Below are 26,106 nucleotides of genomic sequence, written 5' to 3' on the forward strand. Positions count from 1 at the left end.
TTTGGGCACTATCAAAGGCCAAGTATTGGCCTTGGCTATATATTTCCAAAAGCAGGTTTGCAATGCATGCCTTAATTCGTACTTTCCTTCAGGGAGTGCGCCATGTGGCTCCTCTGAGACAGTCCCGTTACCGCCGTGGGATCTCAATCTGGTATTCTCTGTTCTTCAAAAGCCTCCTTTTGAGAATGAAATAAATAATCTGGTGCGCTAAAATAATTATGATGTCACTAAATGTCAACCACACAGTGACAAAGAAACTATAAGTGCACTACAACGACTGTGACCAATAGTTGTAAGGGGGGGTGGGTGCGCTGATAGTGTGTTGAAGCTGCTCCCGGTATTCAGTGCTTTTAAATATGGATAAATGTATATGTAGTGTGGGGTGCGCTAAACAACAAATAAATAATGAATATATAACATATATCTATATGTGAACCAAATCAACAAAAGTAAATATATATAACATATATCAATCTGTGAAGCCAATTAATAATACAAATCAATTGGTGCATAAACATAAAAGTTCCTAAGTGTCCATAAATATTGTGCAGGTGAGTAGAATTGTATTCTATCCAAATAATACGTGTATCCACCACCGAGTGAAATTCATCCTTACCAAACGGAAATAAATAAGGTGCAACTATATTTTCTTGTGCTGAAAAAATATCCAATCTCCTTGTGAACAAACACCACGTGTAAATCACCAAGAATTAGCCTCTTACCAGATGGTAATAGGTATGCACTTATTCAGTGAAACCACCGCCTTGCTTCCTCTTTAAAATCCTGAAGTGGGATGTAGAACCGCTCTACCTTTCTTTCTCCACTAGATGGCAACGAGTACCAGCAAGAAACACAGCCTCCTCCTTCTTCACAAGCTCACAAAACCACCGTGTATTAAAGGAAAAAGGAGGACTAATAGTGTATTACCCTTGAGATTTATTCAAAAAACAGTTGATATTGCACTTACAATTAGATGTCTTGTATTCAGCATAAACATAGGCATACAAATTCCTGCAAAGGCTTGCGGCCGGCTGCAGCACGGACCGCAAGTTGTGTGTGACGTGTGCGCCTCCTAATCTGACCGGTTTCTTCCCATAGGACTTCTTTGCATAAAAGGGCGGAAGTGACAGCGCGGGCTCCCTCCTATCTTAGTGGATGCCCATGTAGGGAGGAAACGCCGTGCTGTCACACACACATCCACGGTCTGCCCTGCAGGCAGACGTGGACTTCTACATTTAAACGGCTGAGTGTTGCGTTGATTATGTAAGTGTTTTACCTCATTTTAAATAAAGTTATTTGGGATAATGCACTATTGGCCATCCTTCTGTTCCTTGCATATGAGAACATCTGGGGACCAGGAAGGAATATAAAGGCTACCAGGGATTCTCCGTATTACACCCAGGAACAGACTCATTGTGACAGGAAAAAGCCCCTTTTAAGAAGACAGACACACGCCTTGGACCTACATCCATCTGTTAAGAGGCTTTACAAACCCCTGCACGAGGTGTGGGAATAGTGTATCACCCTCACAGTATTAGGAGTCTACATTCTTGAGGTGGCTGTTTCTCTGCCCTTGACTTCTACCAGCTGGTAAGAAGTAAATCTTTAAGGTGGTGGGACGCAAGATACAAGCACTTGACACGTTTCGTTTGGAGCACCCAACACATCCTATTTTTATTTTATCACTTGGAGCGCTTTACGTCTGTTTTTTTAACATTTGAAATGTTTGGGACTTATATTGAGACATCGTATATGGGACTTTTTGTATATTTCTTTGGAAAATTACACAATTTTATTATTGCTCACTTGTGTTTATATCAATATTCACTATATGATTTATTTTGGGAGCTATTGGTTACATTCGTTGTAGTGCACTTATAGTTTCTTTGTCACTGTGTGGTTGACATTTAGAGTGACATCATAATTATTTTAGCGCACCAGACTATTTATTTCATTACTTTAGACCACATTTGGATCTTTGGTTGCACTTTTTTACCTTATCAGCGCACCCTTTACGCATTTTCCTTTTAAGATTATTCGGGAGATTTCTCTGTTTTCATTGTTTCAGAAGGTTGCCTTTTTGGTGGCTATCACTTTTTCCCGCAGTGTGTCTGAATTGGCGGCGTTGTCTTGCCGCTCACCTTATCTGGTGGTCCACAGAAATAAAGTGGTACTTTAACCTAATCAGTCATTTCTTTCTAAGGTGGTTTCTTATTTCCATCCGAATGAAGACATTGTGCTGTCTTCACTCTGTCCTAAGCCTAAGCATCTCAAGGAAATTGCTTTGCATTCTTTGGATGTGGTTCGGGCAGTTAGTTTACCTGGCGGCTACTGAATCTTTCAGAAAATCAGACTTTGTCCTCACCGTAGGACCTCGGAAGTGGATTTTTGACTCGCTGTAAAATCCTTTTCTCTGAAGTTCATTTACAGACGTGGCACCTACCCCCTTAATTATGGGGGTTTTTTTTCTTCCAAACACTGCTTGCAACAAAACTGAAGCCTATAGCAGAGTGTGTGGGTGTATGCCTGCAGGGAATGCCCCATAGGCGTGGTAAAGATTTTTCCTGCCTAGTGTTATTCTCCTGTGGGGGGCAGCATAACCCAATGGTCAAGAAGAATATGGAGCTGCATCTCTCAATGAACTTCAGAGAAAAGGATTTTACGGAAAGTCAAAAATCCAGTTTTCTCTTACGTCCTCTGACAGACGCAGCCCTTCCAAGTGTTCTTCACTATTGGGTAATGGCACCCTCTGCAGGAGCAGGCTAGGTAGTGAAAACTTCATTAAAAGCTTTTACTAGACACACCTTAGGGGCTGTCCCTCTAGACATTACCCTCAGACACTCAGAGCTTACTAATCAGTTTCTTGCTGCCTAGCTCAGGAGTAGGACTTAGGAACCCGGCTGGGACTCCGGTCTCAGTCTTTTATTTTTTCTTTGAAAAATGTTTATTTTATTTTCCTCACTATCGCTAGCTAGTAAGGGGGATCCTCCTGGAGAACAACAAGCGACAGCCAGACTGGGGTTTACACTGGATAATATAGATCCTTATGGTACCCCGGCCTGGCCTACAAGCGTGCGCAGGTTGTGGCCCACCCAGGCCTCACCACAACGGTGCCCCATACGGATGGGGATGAGCCTGCGGAGAAAATTTCTTCGCTGGGAAGCATCAACTCTGGAACTCCCTGTGTTTTGGGTGAGGGCATGCCTGGCTGCTTCAAAGTAAGGGCAGCACCCATTTTTTGCTAGTGTGCTTTTGGCACCGATTTGGATGTGGGCAGCCTCATTGTAAGGGCAGCGGCCATTTTCTCTGTGATTTTCCCCAAATACTTCTATTGGCATCCATGTTTGTGTGGCTCAGGGTGCTGTTCGGCCTCTAGTGGATTAAGTCACTTCCTCTGTCCATCTTTCAGTTGCTGCAGAGGACGCGCGGAGAGCGGTCTGTTTCTATCTCTCTAGCACTATAAGAGGTTTTTATTGCTTTGGGCATTATTCCTTAACCACTTCCCGCCCGCCCTATTACAGAATGACGGCGGGAATGTGTTTGTGTTATCCTGCCGACGTCATATGACGGCAGAGCGGCGATCGATGATGCGAGGTGTCAGCCTGACACCCTGCATCTCCGATCTCGGTAAAGAGACTACTGACATAGCTCTTTACCATGTGATCAGCCGTGTCCAATCACGGCTGGTCACATCGTAAACAGCAACAGCCGTTGATCGGCTTTCCTTAGTTCGTGCCTGACAGGCACTAGTAAAGGAGCGCCAATCGGCGGCTCCCCTGACAGGGGGGGTCGGCACTGGTAATCAGATCATTGATTACCAGTGCAGACCCTCGGGGGGGGGGGGGATGCCACTAGATCCACCAGGGATGCCCACTATGACCCCAGGGATGCCCACTATGACCCCAGGGATGCCCGGGATGACAATTAGGGCTCAGGGAGCCCCCCATTGCCCTCCCCATCAGTGCTGCCCGCCAGTGTCCTCCCTATCAATGCTGCCCACAAGTGCCCATCATTTCCATCCTTTAGTGTCGCCCACCAGTGCCCATTATTGCCCACCAGTGCCGCCTATCAGTGCCCATCAGTGCCCACCAGTGCCACCTATCAGTGCCCGTCAGTGCCACCTATCAGCGCCACCTATCAGTGTCCATCAATGCCGCCTATCAGTGCCCACCAATGCTGCATATCTGTGCCACATATCAGTGCCGCCTATCAGTGCCTCCTCATCAGTGCCTGTCAGTGCAGTCTCATCAGTGCAGGAAAAAACTTATTTATTTACAAAATTGTATAACATAAACAAAAAAACTTTTTTTTTTTTTTCAAACTTTTCGGTCTTTTTTTATTTGTTTAGCAAAAAGGAAAAAACCCACAGGTGATCAAATACCACCAAAAGAAAGCTCTATTTGTGGGGGGAAAATGACATAAATTTGGTGTAGGTACAGTGATGCATGACCGCGCAATTGTCATTCAAAATGCAACAGTGCTAAAAGGGGAAAATTGGCCTGGGCAGGAAGGGAGGGAAGTGCCCTGTATTGAAGTGGTTAAGACACTTTGCTTGCACAGTTGTTCTAACAATATAAAGGGGGTCTCCGGCAGCAGTGCAGGGTCGCGATGTGGACCGCAATCACTGATTTAAAGGGCCAGTGTCCTTTTTTTGTAATTCTGCCAAATGAAGTCCCAGGGTGACAATTTCCCCACTGATCTTGTTTGTGCATCTGGGACATCCGGATCACCTTCCCTAGCTTCTATATCTGCAGCCATTGAAACTTTGGTGTCAAAAGTGGATCTTATGATGTCACAAGGTAATGTTCAAAAACGGCCAATGCCCTCTCAGTCTTCTGATTCAGAGCCTGATTTGGTTGCCACGGACACTGCCCTCCCTGAGGGTTCCCTGTCCGCACACTCAGACAGGGAGGAGGAAGAGTCCTCCTCCACTGCAGCGTGGAAACGCGCTTTAGTTGAAGCACTTGTTCGCTCCCTTAGGGAGACTTTGAACATCGATGATGAGCCCACACTGTCAGGTAAGCGGGTTTCCTTTGGGTCCTGCAAAGCCCAGAAGTTGGGTCAGATTTTCCCCTGCCCCGAGGAGTTTCACGATATCGCGTGAAGCATGTGTTAGTGGTGCCTTGGCGTTTTAAGCACCATTACCCCTTTGCGGACCCGGTTTCCAATCGCTGGATGGTTTCACCTAAAGTGGACCACACTGTCTCTAGGTTGAATAAATCCACGGTGGTGCCCGTGGAGGACTCCCCGGTGTTTAAAGACCCGATGGATAGGCGCGCGGAGTCGCTTTCCCGACACATTTACTTGGTGATGGGCTCACTCCTCAAGCCTGTGTTTGCTTCTGTGCTGGTCTCTCAGACGTTTACGGAATGGATTAAGGTGCTTAAGCGCAATTTGGTGGCGGAGTCGGTTCCTCTGACTTTCATTAAGCTCACGGACCAAATGGCTCTGGACATGGTGTACCTGTGTGACGCGGCCCTGGACGAGGCTCCCCTGGTCGCAAGATTGTCTGCGGTGGGGGTTGCACTCCGCCGCATGGTGTGACAGAAGAGCTGGTCGGCAGACCATGCCTCAAAAGACAGTGTCTGATATCCCCTATTTGGGGGGAACGCCTTTTTGGGGAATCCTTGGATGAGATTGTCAAGGGTCACACAGGGGGTAAGAGCTCCTTCCTGCCCCAATCCGCTAAGGGTAAAACGTCCTGCTCGTGGCGGGTCCTTCCTTCAAGGCACATCAGGGGCCCTTTCGTGCCTTGGTCGCAGGAAAAAAGGAAGCCCTTCAAAGCCCCCGGCGGTAACAAGAAGTCCTGGTTTGGTAAGCCCAAGGCCGGTCAGGCCGGTGCTGCAGCCCAGCCTTCTTCCGCATGAAGGGACGCCCTCACCCGTTTCAGGGGTGGGGGGGATGTCTGCGTTACTTTCAGGAACCCTGGTTGTCCCTAATTCAGGACAAATAGGTTCACAAACTGATTCGTTCAGGGTACGAGATCGAATTTCGATCTCGCCCCGCAGACAGATTCTTTCCATCAAATATCCGTCTGTCTCCCAATCGCTTAACGGGTCTCAAGAGAGCAGTGCAAGACCTTCTTGCCATCTGTGTTATCCCGGTTCCACAGCGGGAGAGGTTTCGCAGGTTTTATTTAAACCTGTTCACAGTGCCCAGGAACGAGGGCAAGGTTCCTCCGATTCTGGACCTCAAATCTCTGAACCGCGTTATGCGGTATCCATCCGGTCAGTGGTGGCGTCCTTAAGTCAAGGAGATTTTCTGGCCTCAATCGATTTAAAAGGATGGGTATCTGCACATCCCTATCTACGAAGGTCATCAGCGGTATCTCCACTTTGCAGTAGCAGGGGAGCACTTTTAATTTGTGGCGTTATCCTTTGGTCTAGCTTCGGCTCCCAGGGTCTTCACCACGGTTTTGGCCCGGTGCTGGCTCTGCTTCGCAAGAGGGGGATTGCCGTCCTCGGTTATCTGGACAATCTCTGTTGTTGAGGGCGAGCTCGTGTGCCACACTGTTGGGCGATCTGACGGTCGCGGTTCAGATGCTCCAGGAGTTCGGGTGGACCATCAACTTCCAGAAGTTGGCACTGACCCCGTCAGTCCTTCTCAGTTACCTGGGCGTGGTTCTGGACTCCGTTTAAGCGAACGTTTTCCTCCTGGAGGAAAAACTTCAGACTTTGCAGGGCGAAAACAGTTCCCTCAGGGACAACGATCTCTCCTCCCTGCGGAACTGCATGAGGTCTCTGGGGCAGATGATTTCAGCTTTCTAGGCGATCCCGTTTGCCCAGTTTCACACAAGGACTCTGCAAGCAGAGATTCTTGCCAAAGGGAACAAAGATACGCAGTCCTTGGACAGGATGGTGTGTCTGAGCCGTTGTAATGTTCTGGTACCTTTGGGTACCCTAATTACTCTTTTCCTAAGTGTATGCGCCCCACCATTCTCTTTTGGTAAGGTGCGCATACACCTTTAAGACTGATGCTGTCATCACTGAGCGCCGGACTGAACAGCTATTTAAATCACCAGCTCTCACTCACATGTGTTCGTTCAACCTGCTTTGTGCCTTGATGCTAACCTGTCTTGAAGCTCTCATGCTTGCAAGCATACCTCGCTGTCGGAACCACGCTGCGCTGATCCCTGTATCCCGCTACCGGATCATCCGCTCTTGCCGAACCTCTCCTCTGCTACATTGCTACTAGTGATAAGTACCCCACAGGGGAAACCTCTATAACCTTCATACTAAAGCTTACACTATCTAGCTCTGCATACTAAGGACTATTATTACATCTGCATTATCTAAGATTGCTAGCTCTTGAGCCTACTACCATCTGCTCTTGCACTGGGTTGGTCTCTCCTGTATGTTCACCTGCTACTCTATCATCTGCTACCATACATGATTGCTAACCTATCTGCAATCCATCTGCTACTATCTTACTTTCAAGAACATTTCCTTTCAAGTGTCTGTCATCTTCCATCTCTACCCAACCTGTCTCTTCAGCCTATCATCACTGTGTTACTATATACATAAGTCACTCTAGGAACATCTTATTGAGTGTGTGTATTTACTTGCTGAATTGAGATCATCCACACATGAGTCTTTGGGAGTTGGGATTGGTATCTCAGCGTTTCTCTACATGACTACTGAAGTGGAATATTTCTGCAGCTGTAAATCCACATCATACATAAAACGCAGGAGCGTTACAGCCGTCTCACGAGGACAGAGCTTTCATGGTGGCTTCTGTCACCCACTTTGAGCCAGGGCAAGTCTTTTCTGCCCCTGTTGTGGACGGTGATCACCACAGATGCCAGCCTGATGGGCTGAGGTGGAGTGCTGGACACCCTGTGTGCCCAGGGGACGTGGTGAGCGGAGGAATCCTCCTTGCCGATAAATGTTCTAGAGCTCAGGGCGATAAAACTCTGCCTGCTCCATTGGGCGACTCGGTTGCACGGTTGCACGGTCGCCCGGTTCGGGTTCAAACCGACAATGCCACGGCTGTGGCTTACATCAATCACCAAGGGGGCACGAAGAGTGGCCGAGATTCTGTCTTGGGCCGAGGCGCACGTTCCTGCTATCTCGGCTGTTCACATTCTGGGAGTGGAGAACTGGCAGGCGAACTATCTTGGAGTCATCAGTCCCTGGATCAGGGGGAATGGTCCCTGCATCCGGAGGTGTTTCGTCTCCTGTGTGCCCGGTGTGGGACTCCAGACGTGGATCTGTTCGCGTCTCGTCACAACAAAAAGGTGGAAAGGTTCGTTACCAGGGCTCGAGATCCTCTGGCGGACGCCACGGACGCGTTGGTGGTGCCTTGGCACCAGTATCGGCTGATTTACGCCTTTCGCCCTGATTCAACTGTTGTCCAGGTTCCTCCGCAGGTTGGCGTTGGAACAGGTAGAAGTGATTCTGGTGGCCCCAGACTGGCTTCGTCAGTTTTGGTACGCAGACCTCGTCAAGATGGTCGTCGAGCCTCCCTGGCGGGTTCCTCTGAGAGAAGATCTGCTGTCTCAAGGGCCGATCTTCCACCCTGCTTTACGGTCTCTGGCTTTAATGGTCTCTCTGATGCTGTGATTCCTACCTTGCTGAGAGCCCGGAAGGCTACCTTCAGGAAGATTTATCGTGCCTGGAAGGCCTACATTGCCTGGTGTGAGTCACAACGGTTGCATCCTCGCTCCTTTTCAGAGAAGAGGGTGTTGGCTATCTTGCAGGAAGGTGTGGAACAACGTTTGGCATTGGGCACGATTAAAGTTCAGGTGTCGGCCTTGGCCATTTTCTTCCAGCGTCCCTTGGCGACTAATTCCCTGATTCGCACCTTTATTCAAGGGGTGCGTCATCTAGCTCCCCCGCGGAGGGCCCCTTTGCCTCCGTGGGATTTGAACATGGTTTTGTCTGTTTTGCAACGACCTCCCTTTGAGAATATCAGAGAACTACCTCTGCCTGTGTTGTCCCAGAACGTTGCTTTTCTGGTGGCTATCACCTATGCTTGCAGAGTGTCTGAATTGGCAGCTCTGTGACCTAACCAGTCTTTTTTGCCTAAGGTGGTGTCTGCCTTCCACCTTAATGAGGATATAATTTTGCCTTCGCTTTGTGCGAAGCCCAAGCATCTTAAGGAATTTGCCTTGCATTCCCTGAATGGGGTCCGGGCTATCAGGGCTTACTTGTCGGCCACTGAATCTTTTCGGAAGTCTGATTCCCTGTTTGTCCTTCCTGAGGGACCTTGGAAGGGTTTGGCTGCATCTGCAGCAACCATTTCCAAATGGATCAGACAGACTGTTATTCAGGCCTATTCATTCAAGGGTCAGGTTCCTCTTTTCATTGTGAGGGCACATTCTACTAGAGCTGTGAGTGCCTCTTGGGCTTTTTCCGCTATCAGGCTTCGGTGGCTAAGGTGGGCAAAGCGTCGACCTTGGTCGTCTGTGCACACTTTTACAAAATTTTACAAGATTGACGTGATGGCATTTTTGGATGCTTCCTTTGGCTGCAGAGTTTTGAGCGCTGGGGTTTGTTGAAGAGATATGTTTTTTCTCTTCTTAAGGGGAATTTGTTGTTCTGGGGTTAGCTCCTGTTGGTTGAGCTTTTGTTGCCCTGTTGGCCACATTTGTTTTCTGTCCTTGTTGGCACTTTACCGTTTTGTTGGTTGCATCTTTTCCCACCCCTCACACCTCTACTGCTTTGGGACATCCCAACAGAGAAGAACACTTGGAAGGGCTGCGTCTGTCAGAGGTCCTAAGAGAAAATAGAATTTCTCTTGCGTCCTCTGAGAGTCGCAGACCTTCCATATGTTCTTCACTATTGGGTACTGGCGCCCTCTGCAGGAGCAGGTTAGGTAGTGAAAACAAAGACACACTTTTAGGGGCTGTCCCTCTCGACATTACCCTCAGCCACACAGTGCTGCTATTCAGTTTCTTGCTGCCAAGCTTAGGAGTAGGACTAGGCTCCCTGCTGGGACTCCTTGTCTCAGTTTTTATTTTTCTTTAAAAATGTTTCCTTTTTATTTTCTCACTCACTATCGCTAGTTAGTCAAGGGGATCCTCCTGGAGAACTACAAGCGACAGCTGAGCTTGGCCTTGCACTGGATAATCTAGATCCTTATGGTGTCCCAGCCGGGCCTACAAGCATGCGAAGGTTGTGGTCCGTCCAGGCCTTGCCACGACGGTGCCCTGGCGGCGGTGGGGGACTCCGGACGTGGATCTGTTCACGTCCCGTCTCAACAAAAAGGTGGGAAGGTTCGTGGCCAGGCCTGTGGTCCTTTGGCAGAAGCCACGGACGCGTTGGTGGTGCCCTGGAACCGGTATCGGCTGATTTATGCCTTCCCTCTGTTTCAACTGTTGTCCAGGTTCCTCCGCAGGTTGGCGTCAGAACAGGTGCAGGTAATTCTGGTGGCTCCAGACTGGCCTCATCGGTCTTGGTACGCAGACCTCGTGCAGATGGTCGTCGAGCCTCCCTGATGGCTTCCTCTGAGAGAAGATCTACTGTCTCAAGGGCCGATCTTCCATCCTGCTTTACAGTCTCTGGCTTTAACGGCGTGGCTGTTGAAAGCCAGGTGTTGAGAGACAGAGGGGTCTCAGATTCTGTCATTCCTACTTTATTGAAGGATAGGACTACCTCCAGGAAGATTTACCATCGTACCCGGAAGGCGTATATTGCCTGGTGTGAGTCGCAAGGTTTTCATCCTCACTCCTTTTCGGTGGCAAGGGTGTTGGCCTTCCTGCAGGAAGGTGTGGATCAGCGTTTGGCGCGGGGCCCGATCAAAGGTCAGTTATTAGCCTTGGCTGTTTTCTTCCAGCGCCCCTTGGTGACTAACTCTTTGATTCGCACCTTTATTCAAGGGGTGCGTCATCTGGCTCCACCGCGGAGTGCTCCTTTGCCTCCGTGGTACCTGAATTTGGTCTTGTCCATCTTGCAACGGTCCCCTTTCGAGAACATCAGAGAAATCTCTCTGCCTGTGTTGTCTCAGAAATTGGCCTTTCTGGTGGCTATCACTTCTGCTCGCAGGGTGTTTGAACTGGCTCTGTCTTGCCGTTTGCCTTATCTGGTGGTTCATCGGGATAAAGTGGTCCTGCGACCTAATCAGTCTTTTCTCCCCAATGTGGTGTCGGATTTCCACCTCAACAAGGATATTGTGTTGCCTTCGCTTTGCGCAAAGCCCAAGCATCCCAAGGAACTTGCCTTGCATTCCTTGGATATGGTCCGGGCAAGCAGGGTTTACCTGTCGGCCATGGAGTCCTTTCGGAAGTCTTATTCCCTGTTTGTCCTTCCTGAGGGACCTTGGAAGGGTTCGGCTGCATCTACTGCAACCATTTCCAAATGGATCAGACAGACTATTGTTCAGGTCTATTCACAAAATGGTCAGGTGCCTCCTTTCCCTGTGAGGGCACATTGTACTAGAGCTGTGAGTGCCTCTTGGCCTTTTTGCCATCAGGCTTCTGTGGCTCAGGTGTGCATAGCGGCAACCTGGTCATCTGTGCACACTTTCACAAAATTCTACAAGATTGACATGATAGCATCCTCGGATGCTTCCTTTTGGCCGCAACGTTCTGAGCGTGGCGATTTGTTGAAGAGAAGTGTTGTTCTGTCCCTTCTTGGGGTGAATTTTGTTCTGGGGTTGGCTCCTGTTGAGCTTCTGTTGCCCTGTTGGCTCAGTTTTTCTCTGGCCTTGTTGACACGTTGCCTTTTCTTTGGTTGCTTTTTTTTCCCACCACTCACACCTGCACTGCTTTGCGACATCCCAATGGTGAAGGAATACTGAACGGGCTGCTACAGTCAGAGGACGTAAGAGAAAATAGAGTTTCTCTTACGTCCTCCGACAGTCGCCGCCTCTTCATATTCGTCACATATGGGGTATTAGACTTTGCTCCGAAGGAGTAGCTAGGCAACAGAATATGTTAACAATAAAGCTTTAACATATCCCACCCTCAAGGGGTGGTCCCCTCAGTCAATACCCTCCTACTTCCTGCAACCATATCTCAGTTTTAATGTCTAGCTTGTCAGGAGTGGCTGGCTCTCTCTGTGCTGGGACTTTTTGTCCCAGACTCTTTCTTCTTTTTAATATTTTGTTTGAGTTTTCTCTCTACCTTTACTTAGCTGTTATTTTTGTCAGCATTAGTTAGTTCTTCGGACGAAGAGGATCATGCGGACTGGGTCTCGGGCTGATCCCCCTGGTCGCAGGTCGTGGGTCAGTGGCTTCCCAGTCTGCCATCGAGCGTTCAGCCAGGTAACGCTCCTGGCACAGTGAACGACCCATCCCTGTTCGGTGCAGGGATGATTGGTGAGGTGGCTACCTCACCGGACGCTGTGCGGTTTCTTAACCTCCATTATGTGCGTCTTGAATTGCGACTCTCCCTGCCTCATGTGCAGCGGCTTGTTCGCCTGTGCGGGTTCCCCACGCCATGTGAGGTAAGTGTATTTATGTGGGGACCTGTCTGTCTGGGGGGGTCTCAGTCTGGGACTGTGTAACCTGCCTTTAATCACACTGCTTGTCTCCCTATCTCTCGGCTGCATGCTGTGGGCTGCAAGGGGGGGGGGGGAGCTGTATGACACTGTGTGTGTCAGGCTGGGCAGTGTGAGGTGCTGTGTGCTGTGGGGCATGTTTTTTCTTGGCATGTTTGGGCATATACAGCGATCGCTGCGGCGATCTAACATGTATCCTTATATTGGGATGTAATGTGTGTGTTTTTTATGCACTGTGGAGCGGCGTTTTCGGCGCCAAACGACGCCATTTTACCGGCGCCCGCTCCGGCCGCATGGTTTACATGCACGGCGGCCATTTTCTTGTAGCCTCCATAGGCTTACATAGAGCGCCCTGGCAGCATCACTTCCTCTCTCCTGGAACACCGATCGAGGCAGCAGCAGCAGCGGGGTCTCCTCAGGTTTTATCCTTCTGTTCTTGCTATCCATTGCCTGTACTCAGTTTGTATATTCCCTGTGGGGGTCTCATTGTGCCTGAGTGTGGTGCGGTGGGCTGCGCTTGCCGCGCTTGCTAAAAGGGGGCAGTTAACCCTTGGTTGTCTGGCATTACAGGGGCAATGGATTCTCAGGAGGGCAAGTTTCCCACAGTATTGGTGGAAAGCCAGGGGACCGCTGTTTCCCCCCCAGGGGGGGATTTAGCCACTATTGTGGCTGGCCTTGCTGCCCAGGTGCAAATGCTGGTGGCTGCTCAATCTACTAAACGGCCCAGAGTTGCTCTGTCCTCTGATTCTGAGGGTGAAGGTGATGGGGCTGTTCTGGCAGGGACCCCCCTATCGGGGTCCCGCTCCTCTCTTGATCTAGTGGGGTCTGAGGTAGAGGCTGAAGTTGAGGGGGTTGATAATTCTCCCCCTGGCTCGCCTGAAGAGCTTGCAATCATGGATGAGTTGATTGCTTCCATTAAGCAGACGCTACGTTTGCAGGACAAAGTGTGTCCCCCCGCTGCTTTGGCGGCTTATGGGACGCAGAGAAAACGCAGGACGCCGCAGGTTTTTCCCTGCAATGCTGATTTTCAGCGCGCTGTTAAGGATCAATGGCGCGATCTGCGCAAGCCTTTTGCGGTACCAAGTAAATTCAAGCTGCGTTATCCTTTCTCGCCTGCCACTGATGAACGGTGGTGTGTGCCTCCGCCAGTGGATCATGCAATTGCGGTTTTGAACAAAGCCACTGCGATTCCTGCAGAGGGTTCCCCTGTTTTCTGTGATGCCACGGATAGGAGACTGGAGTCTCTTGCCCGTCATACTTATTCTGTTACGGGCTCTATGCTTAAGGCTCTGTTTGCTTCTCTCATGGCGGCCCAGGCGATCGCAAGTTGGACGCAGATGCTTAGGCGCGTCCTAGTGGCCGATTCGGCCTCGGCGGCGACCCTGGATATGGTGGATCAGATCCACCAGGGTGTCATGTATCTGTGTGATGCGGACCTGGACCTGATTCCGTTGGCTGCACGTGTGCACAGCGTGGCGGTGTTGTCTCGCCGCCTGGTTTGGTTGAAATGTTGGTCGGTGGACCAATCTTCACGTAAGACCTTAGCCAATCTACCTTATGATGGGTCTCGCCTTTTTGGGGAGTCCCTGGATGTGTTGATTAAGGGGATCACCGGGGGTAAGAGCACTCTCTTGCCCCATTTCCCCAAGGCTAAGGGGGCTTCTGGGAAGAAGCATGCAAATTTTCGGCCCCCTCAGGGGTCCTTTCGTGCCTTTCGGCCGCACTACAAGGGCAAACCGTTCAAAGGCCAAGGCTCTCAGAAGAAGCCCTGGTCTGGGAAACAGAAGTCCGGCCAATCCGGACCTGCTGCCCATAACAGTTCGGCCTGAAGGGGCGCCCTCACCCGGTTTTGGGGTGGGGGGACGCTTGCTCGGTTTTCTTCAGCCCTGGTTGGCCCGTGTGCGGGACAGATGGGTTCTGGAAATCGTTCGATCTGGTTACAAGATCGAGTTTCTCTCTCGGCCGGAGAGCAGATTTTTTCCCTCAAATCTTCAACTGTCTCCAGAGCGACTGCGGGATCTGCACCTGGCGGTGCGGGACCTGAGGGCTCAGGGAGTGGTGGTTCCGGTGCCTCATCGGGACAGATTTCGGGGGTTTTATTCCAATCTGTTCACCGTGCCCAGGAAGGAGGGCAAGGTTCGTCCGATTCTGGACTTGAAGGCTCTGAACCGCTCTGTGCGGGTTCGCAAGTTCCGCATGGAATCCCTGCGCTCGGTGGTGGCTGCCCTGGTTCCGGGGGAATTCATGGCCTCCATCGATTTGAAGGATGCGTACCTTCACATCCCCATATTCGAGGGTCATCAGAGATACCTTCGATTTGCCATTGCGGAGGATCACTACCAGTTCGTGGCGTTGCCCTTTGGTCTCGCCTCGGCTCCGCGGGTCTTCACCAAGGTGCTTGCACCGGTTCTGGCATTATTGAGGGCCCAGGGCATTTCTGTCCTGGGGTATCTGGACGACATTCTGGTTCGGTCTGCGACCAGACAGGGTCTGGAGAAGGACCTGTCTGTCACAATGCAAACTCTGCAGGAGTTTGGTTGGACGATAAATGTTCCAAAGTCGACACTGAGTCCGTCGGTTCGTCTCCCCTATCTGGGAATGATACTGGACTCGGTGCAGGCGAAGGTCTTCCTGCCGGAAGACAAACTCAGGACTCTTCAGGAGGAAGTCAGGTCCCTCAGGGACGTTCCACACTCGTCTCTGCGGACGTGTATGAGATGTCTGGGATTGATGGTCTCGGCCTTCGAGGCGATTCCTTTCGCGCAGTTTCACACGCGGGGTCTCCAAGCGGAGATCCTGTCCAAGTGGGACGGGCGACCTCAATCTCTGGATCTTCAGATCTCGTTGAGTCATCGCACCAGGGAAAACCTTCTGTGGTGGCTCCAGTCCCCGTTGGTGTCCGGGGGCAAGTCGTTTCGTCCGATCTCGTGGACGATAATCACCACGGATGCCAGCCTGTCGGGCTGGGGTGGTGTTCTGGGCGTTCTGTCCGCCCAGGGGACCTGGTCGGAGGGGGAGTCTTCCCTCCCGATCAACATTCTGGAATTGCGTGCGATAAGGCTCTGTCTTCATCGCTGGACGGACCGGCTGCAGGGCTGCCCGGTTCGGGTGCAGACGGACAATGCCACGGCGGTGGCCTACATCAACCACCAAGGGGGCACCAGGAGTGCCCGAGCGGCTCGAGAAGTGGCCGACATTCTGTCTTGGGCCGAGACTCATGTCCCGGCGATAACGGCGGTTCACATTCCGGGAGTGGAGAACTGGCAGGCGGACTATCTGAGTCGCCAGACCCTGGATCAGGGGGAATGGTCTCTCCACCCGGCTGTCTTCCAGATGTTGTGCGCGAAGTGGGGTCTTCCAGATGTGGACCTGTTCGCGTCTCGCCTCAACTACAAGGTGAAGAGGTTCGTGGCAAGGACGCGCGACCCTCGGGCAGACGCGTCGGACGCGTTAGTGGCCCCGTGGCATCAGTACAGGCTGATGTACGCGTTTCCACCGATTCAGTTGCTGTCCAGGTTCCTTCGCAGGTTACACTCGGAACGCAGCACGGTGATTCTTGTGGCACCGGACTGGCCTCGCCGGTCCTGGTACGCAGACCTCGTGAATCTGGCGGTCGACGCCCCTTGGCGTCTGCCTCTTCGAGACGATCTACTGTCTCAAGGACTGATTTACCATCCTGCTTTACAGTCGCTGGCTTTGACGGCCTGGCTGTTGAGACCGAGGTCCTGAAGGAGAAGGGTCTCTCTCCAGAGGTCGTTCATACTTTGATCAACGCGAGGAAGTCTTCCTCGGGGAAGGTTTATTACCGTACTTGGAAGGCCTATTTTGCCTGGTGTGAGTCCAGGGGGTTTTCACCCCGCACGTACTCGGTTTCCCGTGTGCTGTCTTTCCTTCAGACGGGTGTCGATCAGCGTTTGGCGCTGGCTACGATAAAGGGTCAGGTGTCTGCGCTGGCCGTTCTGTTTCAACGTCCCGTGGCTTCCAACTCCTTGGTTGGCACTTTTATTCAGGGTGTGCGGCATCTGGTTCCTCCTAGGAGGGATCCTTTGCCCCCTTGGGACTTGAATCTCGTTCTATCTGTGTTACAACGTGCTCCTTTTGAACAGATCAGGGAGATCTCGTTGTCTATGTTGTCCAAAAAGGTCGCCTTTTTGGTGGCGATCACTTCGGCTCGCAGAGTGTCGGAACTGGCGGCTTTGTCCTGCAAGTCTCCGTACCTGGTTGTTCATTTGGATAAGGTGGTCTTGCGACCTAATCCTTCTTTTCTGCCGAAACGAGTTTCGGAATTCCATCTTAACGAGGATATTGTTTTGCCTTCGTTGTGCACGAAGCCTAAACATCCAAAGGAGGTGAGATTGCACTCTCTGGATGTTGTTCGGGCGATAAGGGTTTACCTTAAATCGACTGAGTCTTTTCGTAGGACGGACTCCTTGTTTGTTCTTCCGGAGGGTCCTCGGAAGGGCATGGCGGCTTCGGCCTCTACCATCGCCAAATGGATCAGGCAGACCATTGAACAGGCCTATGCTTTGCAGGGGAAGGTTCCCCCTGTACCTGTGAAGGCGCACTCTACTAGATCTCTGAGTACGTCTTGGGCCTGCCGTCATGGGGCTTCTGTAGCCCAGGTGTGTAAGGCGGCGACTTGGTCGACCGTGCACACTTTCACAAAATTCTACAAAGTAGATGTTCAGGCATCGGCGGATGCTTCCTTTGGCCGCAAGGTTCTTAGTGCGGCTGTTCCATAGGGTCCCTTGTTGGGGACTCCTGGCTGTTGGGATAGTTTTTTGTATCCCCTGGTTTTTTTGTCTTTTCCTGGGTTGTTGCTCCTGTTGAGCACTTATTTTTGCTGTTGCCCAGCTGGTTTCCTTCCTTTGGTAAGGTTCCTTTCTTTGATGTGGAGCCTGCGTTGCCTTTCGGCGCGGATGCGTTTCCCACCCCTCATGTTTGCACTGCTTTGGGACGTCCCCATATGTGACGAATATGAAGAGGCGGCGACTGTCGGAGGACGTAAGAGAAAACTGAATTTTTGTAAAATCTTACCTGTAAAATTCCTTTCTCTGAGTCCTCCGACAGTCGCCGCCCCCGCCCCTCTTTTGGGGTTTGAATGTATACTCTACTGCTATTCCACTAAAACTGAGATATGGTTGCAGGAAGTAGGAGGGTATTGACTGAGGGGACCACCCCTTGAGGGTGGGATATGTTAAAGCTTTATTGTTAACATATTCTGTTGCCTAGCTACTCCTTCGGAGCAAAGTCTAATACCCCATATGTGACGAATATGAAGAGGCGGCGACTGTCGGAGGACTCAGAGAAAGGAATTTTACAGGTAAGATTTTACAAAAATTCCGTTTTTTGTAAGATTGTAAGAACTTACCGTAAAACTCTTTTCTCCTCTGACAGTCACAGCCCCCGCCCCTCTATTTTGGGGTTGGTTGTCTTCCTTTACTGCTTGCTTCAAAACTGAAGAGCAGCACTGAGTGGTAATGGGTAATGTCTGAGGGACAGCCCCCTAGAGGTGTCTCTTTGTGTGAAGCTTTTGCGAAGTCTTTTCACTGCCTAGCCTGCTCCTGCAGAGGGCGCCATTACCCAATGGTGAAGGAATACTGAACAGGCTGCAGCTGGTCGAGGAGTTTTTGTAACTTACAGTAAAATTCTTTTCTCTGAGTCTTCTGACAGTCGCAGCCCCTTCCCCTCTATTTTGGGGTTGGTTGTCTTCCTGTACTGCTTGCTACGAAACTAAATAGCAGCACTGTGTGGTTGAGGGTAATGTCAAGAGGGACAGCCCCTAAAGGTGTGTCTATGTTTAACCCTTTTTTATCAAGTTTTCAATACCTAGCCTGCTCCTGCAGAGGGCTCCATTACCTAATAGTGAAGTACATATTGAAGGGCTGCGACTGTCAGAGGACTCTGCAGATTGGCGTTGGAACAGGTGCAGGTAATTCTGCTGGCCCAAGACTGGCCTCGTTGGTCTTGGTACGCAGACCTCGTGCAGATGGTCGTCGAGCCTCTCTGGCCGCTGCCTCTGAGAGTAGATCTGCTGTCTTAAGGGCTGATCTTCCACCCTGCTTTACATTCTCTGGCTTTAACGGCTTGGGTGTTGAAGGCTAGGTGTTGAGAGACAGAGGTCTCTCTGATGCTGTCATTCCTACCTTGCTGAGAGCTCGGAAGGCTACTTCCAGGAAGATTTACCATTGTACCTGGAAGGCCTCTATTGCCTGGTGTGAGTCGCAAGGGTTTCATCCCCGGTCCTTTTCGGTGGCGAGGGTGTTGGCCTTGCAGGAAGGTGTGGCACAGCGTTTGGCGCTGGGCACACTCAAAGGTCAGGTGTTGGCCTTAGCCATTTTCTTCCAGCGTCCTTTGGCGACTAATTCCCTGATTCGCACCTTAATTCAAGGGGTGCGTCATCTGGCTCCCCCACGGAGGGCTCCTTTGCCTCCGTGGGACCTGAATTTGGTTTTGTCCGTTTTGCAACGGCCTACCTTTGAGAACATCAGAGAAATAGCTCTGCCTCTGTTGTCCCAGAGAGTTGCTTTTCTGGTAGCTATCACCTCTGCTCGCAGAGTGTCTGTCTGAATTGGCAGCTTTATCTTGCCATTCGCCTTATCTGGTTGTTCATAGGGATAAAGTGGTCCTGTGACCCAATCCATCTTTTCTCTCTAAGGTTGTGTCTGCGTTCCACCTCCACAAAGATATTGTTTTGCCTTCGCTTTGTGCGAATTGCAAGCATCCCAAGGAATTTGCCTTGCATTCCCTAGATGTGGTTCGGGCGATCAGGATTTACCTGTCTGCCATGGGAGTCTTTTCGGAAGTCTAATTTGCTGTTTGTCCTTCCCGAGGGACCTCGAAAGGGTTCGGCTGCGTCCGCTCCAACCATTTCCAAATGGATCAGACAGACTACTGTTCAGGCCTATTCACTAAAGGGTCAGGTGCCTCCTTTCCCGGTGAGGGCACACTCTACTAGAGCAGTGAGCGCCTCTTGGGCTTTTTGCCATCGGGCTTCTGTGGCTCAGGTGTGTAAAGCGGTGACCTGGTCATCTGTGCACACTTTCACTAAATTCTATAAGGTTGACGTGATGGCATCCTTTGGCCGCAAAGTTTTGAACGCTGCAGTTTGTTGAAGTGTCATGTTTTCTCCTCTTGGGGTGAATTTGTTGTTCTGGGGTTAGCTCCTGTTGGTTGAGCTTTTGTTGCCCTGTTGGCCATGTTTTTTTCTGGCTGTGTTGGCACGTTAACAGTTCTGTTGGTTGCGTCTTTTCCCACCCCTCACACCTGCACTGCTTTGGGACATCCCAATAGTGAAGGTAGGAGCGGGCTTTGCCACTTGCTCCAGTAAGGGGGAGTGGATGTGGTTGCTGCTGAACAGGCTGTCTGGATCGCACACAGGGGTCTTCTGGCCCCCTGGGGGTTAGTGACTGGGGCAGGGATGTCCTTTGGTCTCCCTGCGGTTATGTATAGGCTGGGGGTGGGGAGCGGATGTCACTTCATCCACGGGTCTGCGCCCCATGTGGGTGGATCGGGCCGAAAATTAAGGCCGCGGCTTTGCGGCCTACTCATGGCTGTCCAGGTGCCTGACCAAGCTGTCCGAGGGCCTTACCAAGCTGATCAAGGCCTGATTGAGCTGAGCGGATGCTGACGGATCGCCTCACGTGGCAGGGGCCAAAAATTGACGCCGCAGCTTGCAGCTGACGGAGCTGGCTGTTCGATTGACTGACCAAGCGACTGACCAGGCTGTCCGAGTTGCTGATCAAGCTAACAGCTGACCGCGGACTCGCGACCGGATCGGACCCCAGATTTAGGCCGCAGCTTTGTGGCCTACTCCCGGCTGGCTGACCGAGCTGTTGACTGGGGTGATAGAACAGCAGATGGGTTCCACCCTCCACCCCCCCTCAGGAGGGTGGACATATGGACTGCCTGGCGCCCCCCTTGAGCTGGGGGGGGGGCGCCGTGGGAGCATTGTTGTGTGGGGGTACTCTGCCTGTGCGTCGGCGTCATGGCGGGCCCCCTCCTCCCTTGTCTAAGGATCTGTGTTCCTTTATGGTGGGCGACCCTCAGGTTTAATAGGTGGTCCTTTTGTGGACCTTTAACCAGCATCTTCTTGTGGGACTGTGGTCAGCGACCTCCCCTGCTTGTCATATTTTCAGGGTGAGGTTAACATATAGCGACTCTGAGTCTGCGTCCACGCACTTCGGGTGCTCTGCGGTGAGGATGATTCCTTTTTTACTGCACATGCAAGGACGCTGGTGGATGCACCGATTGTGTCGGTACAAAAAAGTTTTTAAGATGGGGGGGGGGGCACCTTTCCCTTTGGGGCCCGCAGATCCACTAAAAGCAACAAAGGTACTCCCTTTTCCTACTGTGACAAAATTGTCGCGAGTCAGTGGAGTTGTTCTGAACCCAGTAATGGTACCCATCCATGGTGTGGCTAAAAAGCTGGTCTGCGGACCAGGCTTCTAAAAAAGCTTGATCAGATCTCCCCTTTACGGGGGACAGCCTTTTTGGGTCTTTGTTGAATGAACTGATCAAAGGACTCACAGGTGGGAAGAGTACTCTTCTTTCTCTATCAGCTAGGGCAAGTCACTGCGTAATTGACGGAGCCCTTATTTTTCAGCACGCAGGAGAAAGGACCTAAGCCATTTAGGTCATCTGGGGGGTTCCAAGAAGACGTGGTCCAGTAAGCCAAGAACAGGCCCCTCCAGATCTGTGGACAAAAATAAAGGGACTCCCTCATCTGTATCTGGGGTGGGGGGGCGTCTTTGTTTTCTGTCCGGAACCAGGGACCTCCTCGATACAGGACAAATGTGCCAACGAGCTGCTCCGATCGGGTTACGAGATCGATTTCAGGTCCCTACCATCGGACAGATTCTTTCTGTCCAATCTGAGCCTATCTTCAGATCAGTTCAGGGATCTACGAGAGACGGTACAAGATCTGCTGTCGCAAAGGGTGATTGTGCCGGTTCCCTCTCAGGAACGCTTTCAAGGGTTTTATTCAAACCTATTTACTGTTCCCAGGAAAGAAGGGAAAGTGCATCCAATTCTGGACCTCAAGGCTATGAATCGCTTTGTACGGGTACAGAGGTATCGAATGGAGTCCATTCGCATGGCAGTGGCGTTCCTACACCAAGAGGACTTTTTGGCCTCTATCAAAGACGCATATCTGCACATCCCTGTTTACGCTGGAAACCAGCGTTTTCTTTGCTTCGCTGTAGGAGAGGAACATTATCAATTTGTGGCGTTCACCCTTTGGTCTCGCCTCCACCCCCAGGGTCTTCACCAACGTGTTGGCTCCGGTATTGGCATTACTGTGACAGCGGGGGATTGCGGTACTAGGGTTCCTGGACGATCTCCTCTTAAGAGCAGACTCCCACTCAGTTCTGGTGGGCAATCTGTCAATTACTGTACGGATTTTGCAAGAATTGGTTGGACCATCAATTTCAGAAAATCTGCTTTGGTCCCAGCCTCCAGATTAGTTTATCTGGGACTGACTCTGGACTGTGGACAGGGTGTTTCTTCCCCCGGAAAAGCTTCAAAAGTTACAGAGGGCGATTCGGTTGCTTTTATCCAGCACTCTGTCCTCTTTACGGACTTGCATGTGAGCTCTAGGCCTGATGGTGTCTACTTTGGGGCGGTTCCCTTGGCTCAGCTACACACGAGACCTCTGCAAAGGGGTATTCTTGTCAAGTGGAACAAGGATCCAAAATCTTTGGTCAATCTGATTCGGTTGAGTCAAAACGACAGAAGTGCTCTTAAGTGGTGGCTCCGTTCCTTGGCCCTGCGTCAGGGCAAGTCCTTCCTTCCATTGTAATGGACCGTGGTAACTGATGCCAGTCCGGCTGGGGGTGGGGGGGGGGGGGAGTACTTGTAAAGCTGTGTGTCTAGGGGTCCTGGACTCTGAAAGAGTCCAGACTTCCCAACAGTTTTCTGGAACTCAGAGCGATAAAGCTTTGCTTGAGTCACTGGACAAATCGTCTGCAGGGTTGTCCAGTTCGGATTCAATCAGACAATACCTCAGCCGTGGTTTACGTCAATTATCAAGGGGGCACCAAGGGTGTCCTGGCGGCCTGTGAGGTGGCGGAGTTCCTAAAATGGGCAAAACATTTTGTACCACCCCTCTCCACCGTGCATATAACCAGAGTGGAGAACTGGCAGGCGGATTACTTGAGTCATCAGGTGTTGGATCAGGGGGAATGGTCCCTGCACCTGGAGGTGTTTCACCTTCTGTGTGCCCGGTTGGGGACACCCGATGTAGACCTGTTAGTTTCTCGGCTCAACAAGAAGGTACAGAGGATTGAAGCCAGGTCTCGGGATCCTCTGCCCGATGTCACAGGCGCACTTGTGGCTCCTTGGGGTCAGTATCGACTGATCTATGCATTTCCTCTAGTGAAACTTCTGCCGAGACTTCTGCGCTAAATAGAGGTGGAAGGGATTCTGGTGGCCCCAGACTGGCCTCGCAGGTCTTGGTACGCAGATCTGGTAAGGTTGGTCGCTGATGCTCCTTGGAGACTTCTTCTCAGGGAAGATCTGTTGTCTCAAGGGCCGATCTTCCATCCTGCTTTACAGTCGCTGGCTTTAAAGGTGTGGTATTTAAAGCCAGATATTGAAGTATAGGGGTCTTTCTGACTCAGTGATTCCCACACTTTTGAAGGCTAGAAAATTTACCTCATGGTAGATTTATCATCGTACGTGGAATTTCGTACATCTCATGGTGTGAATCACTTAAAGTGCATCCACGCTCCTTTTCAGTGGCCAGGATTTTAGCTTTTCTCCAAAGAGGGCTATTAAAGGCCAGGTGTCGGCTCTGGTGGTGTTTTTCCAATGCTCTTTAGCTACTCATTCCTTGATTCGTACTTTTATTCAAAGAGTTCGCCATATGGCTCCTCCGATACGGTTCCCTGTACCTCCGTGGGACCTTAACTTGGTACTATCTGTTCTTCAAAATCCTCATTTTGAAAACATTAGTGAGATTCCTCTGCTTACACTGTCACAGAAGGTAGCCTTTTTTGGTGGCTATTACCTCTGCTTGCAAAGTGTCTGAATTGGCGGCGCTATCCTGTCGATCACCTTATCTAGTGGTCCACAGAGATAAAGTGGTACTTTGACCTAAACAGTTGTTTCTTCCTAAGGGCCCTTTCACCTGGTTACGTTCCGTCGATGGAGCGGTTTTGCTCAGTGGGGGATCGATCCGCTAAGCAGGCGGATGACAGCTCAGTCTCTGCTCTGTGTGCGGAGACGGAGGTGTCAGATCCCCGCTGTCCTCTATGGGGGAATCGAATGAGAATGGACCACCTGTCCTTTCTCATCCGATCGGCCAGACGGATGGAAAATAGGGTTTCCATCCGTCCGAATTTGACGGACAGGATCGGATGTCAACGGACATGTCTCCGCTGACATCCGCTTCCCCATAGAGATGCATGGGGTATCCGTTCAGATCCGCCTGAAAAATGGGACAGGTGGATCTGAACAGTCCGCATGTGTGAAAGGGGCTTAAGATGGTTTCTGATTTCCATTTGAATGAAGACATTGTGCTGCTTTCACTCTGTCCTAAGCCCAAGCATCCCAAGGAAATTGCCTTGCCTTCTTTGGATGTGATTCGGGCAATTAGGGTTTACCTGGCAGTTACTGAGTCTTTCAGGAAGTCAGACTCTTTGTCCTCACGGAAGGACCTCGGAAGGGATTGGCTGCGTCTGCTGTGACCATATCCAGATGAATCAGGCAGACAGTGGTACAGGCATATTCAATTAAGGGTCAGGTTTCCACCTTGGGCCTCTTGGGCTTTTCGCATCAGTAATACAAGTTGCAAGGTGGCAACTTGGTCATCTGTGCACACGTTCACAAAATTCTACAAAGCAGATGTGTTGGCATTCTCGGATTCTTCTTTTGGCCACAAGGTTTTGCAGGCTGCTGTTTAAAAATATTTTTTTTTTCCTCTTTGTAGGGTGGGGGTATGTTGTTTCTTAGGTGAGCTCCAGTTGTTTCTGGTTGAGCTCCATGTTTCCTGGTTGGCAAAGTTTAGCCTTTGAGAATGACGTGCTTTTCTGCGTTGTTTTCCCACCCTTCATGCAAATACTGCTTTGGGACGTCCCAATGGTTAAGAATATGGAGCTGTGTCTGTCAATGCAATGAACGATAGAGCAAACTGGATTTTTGACTTACCGTAAAATCCTTTTCTCTGAAGTTCATTGACAGACACAGCACCCGCCCCTCTATTTCTGAGTGAGTTGGGGTTTTTTTCTTCTAAACACTGCTTGCAACAAAACTTGAGGGTTATAGCAGATTGTGTGGCTGTATGCCTGCAGGGACTGCCCCATAGGCGTGGTAACGTTTTTTCCTACCTAGTGTCCTACTCCTGTAGGGGGCAGCATAACCCAGTGGTCAAGTTAGATATGGAGCTGGGTCTGTCAATTAACTTCAGAGAAAAGGTAGGTCAAAAATCCAGTTTTTTTTGTCTTACCATAAAAATACTTTTCTCTGATGTCTATTCACAGACACAGCACCCACCCCGCTAGGGAGTTGGGTTATGTATTCTTCTGACACTGCTTTTTACAAAACCAAGATCCTAGATCAGGAAGTGGGAGTATAACACCTGGGACTGCCCAATAGGCGTGGTTCAGCTTTAACTTTTGTTAACCCTTTGCGGCCTGCTGGGCCATATGGTCAGTTTGGCACCTCCCTTGATCGGGTGGCTGTGTGGGGGGGGTGCTTTTTTTTTTTTTTGACAGGCTTGTCGCCATTATTGTTTGGGCGAGGGTACCCTGCCTGTGCGCCCACGTCACGGCGGGCGGCCCCCCTTTAGGGGGCCATGTCTTATGTTCTCTATGGAGGGCGACCACCTTGTTTTTTGCGGGGTCTCATGGGGTGCCCATTTGTGGACCCTTGGCCAGCATCCCCTTGCTGGATCGCAGTCGGCAGCCTCCCCTAATATGTTTTCGAGGTGAGCTTGGTATGTAGCAACCAATTGGGTCTGCGTCCACATGCTTGAGTGCTCTGATAGATAGGATGATTCCTATTCTACTGCAGCCGCACATGAAAAGGCACCAGTGGCGGTGGTATTTGGTACCGACCCGTCTGGCACTTATGTTCCCTGGCACATCACCCTTGTGTTTCAGGGGTTGTGAACTCCAGGGGTCCTTCATTCACATTTGGTGGACATGCCCTAGAATCCGTTCCTTTTGGAATAATTTTTTCCACCTGCTTCGGCAAGTCACGAACCTACAGATCCCCCAAACACCTCATGTCACCTTCCTCCATGACTTCCCACGGACGTATCCTAAGAGCTCGTCCACCCTATTGTTTTTTATGCTCCTGGGCGCGAAGCTCACGTTGGCTAAGTCCTGGAAACAACCTTCGGTTTCCCTTACTGCTGCTAAACGGAAGATTTCTTGGATCATGGCCCAGGAAAAAATGGTGGCGATCTTCCAGGACCGATTAGCTAAGTTTGAAGCTGTTTGGGATCCATGGGCTCAATACCTGCATATAACCTTGTAGACTTCCCTGACTTACCTACCACTCCTACTGTACCCCCGGTGACTCTCCCTCCCTTCCTTCATCCTCGTCCTGCTTACTCATCCCTTCTTCCCTACTGCTGTCTCTCTTACCCCGATCTTTCTACTCATTTCGTCTGATTTTTGTATTTTTTTTTTTTTTTCTTTTTTTTCTTTTTTTTTCTTCCCCT

The 26,106-nt window shown here is 50.7% G+C and overlaps 1 protein-coding gene across 1 annotated transcript in view; it reads left to right on the forward strand.

Annotated features, from left to right (window-relative positions):
* RBM44 (RNA binding motif protein 44) overlaps positions 1-26,106 on the forward strand; it is a gene marked incomplete at its 5' end in the record, with an annotated part of 455,780 nt that overhangs the window by 395,274 nt on the left and 34,400 nt on the right. The gene's annotated exons all lie outside the window — the stretch shown is intronic.

Source organism: Pelophylax lessonae (genome assembly GCF_965119305.1).
Source record: "Pelophylax lessonae genome assembly, chromosome: 6".
Classification (NCBI taxonomy): domain Eukaryota; kingdom Metazoa; phylum Chordata; class Amphibia; order Anura; family Ranidae; genus Pelophylax; species Pelophylax lessonae.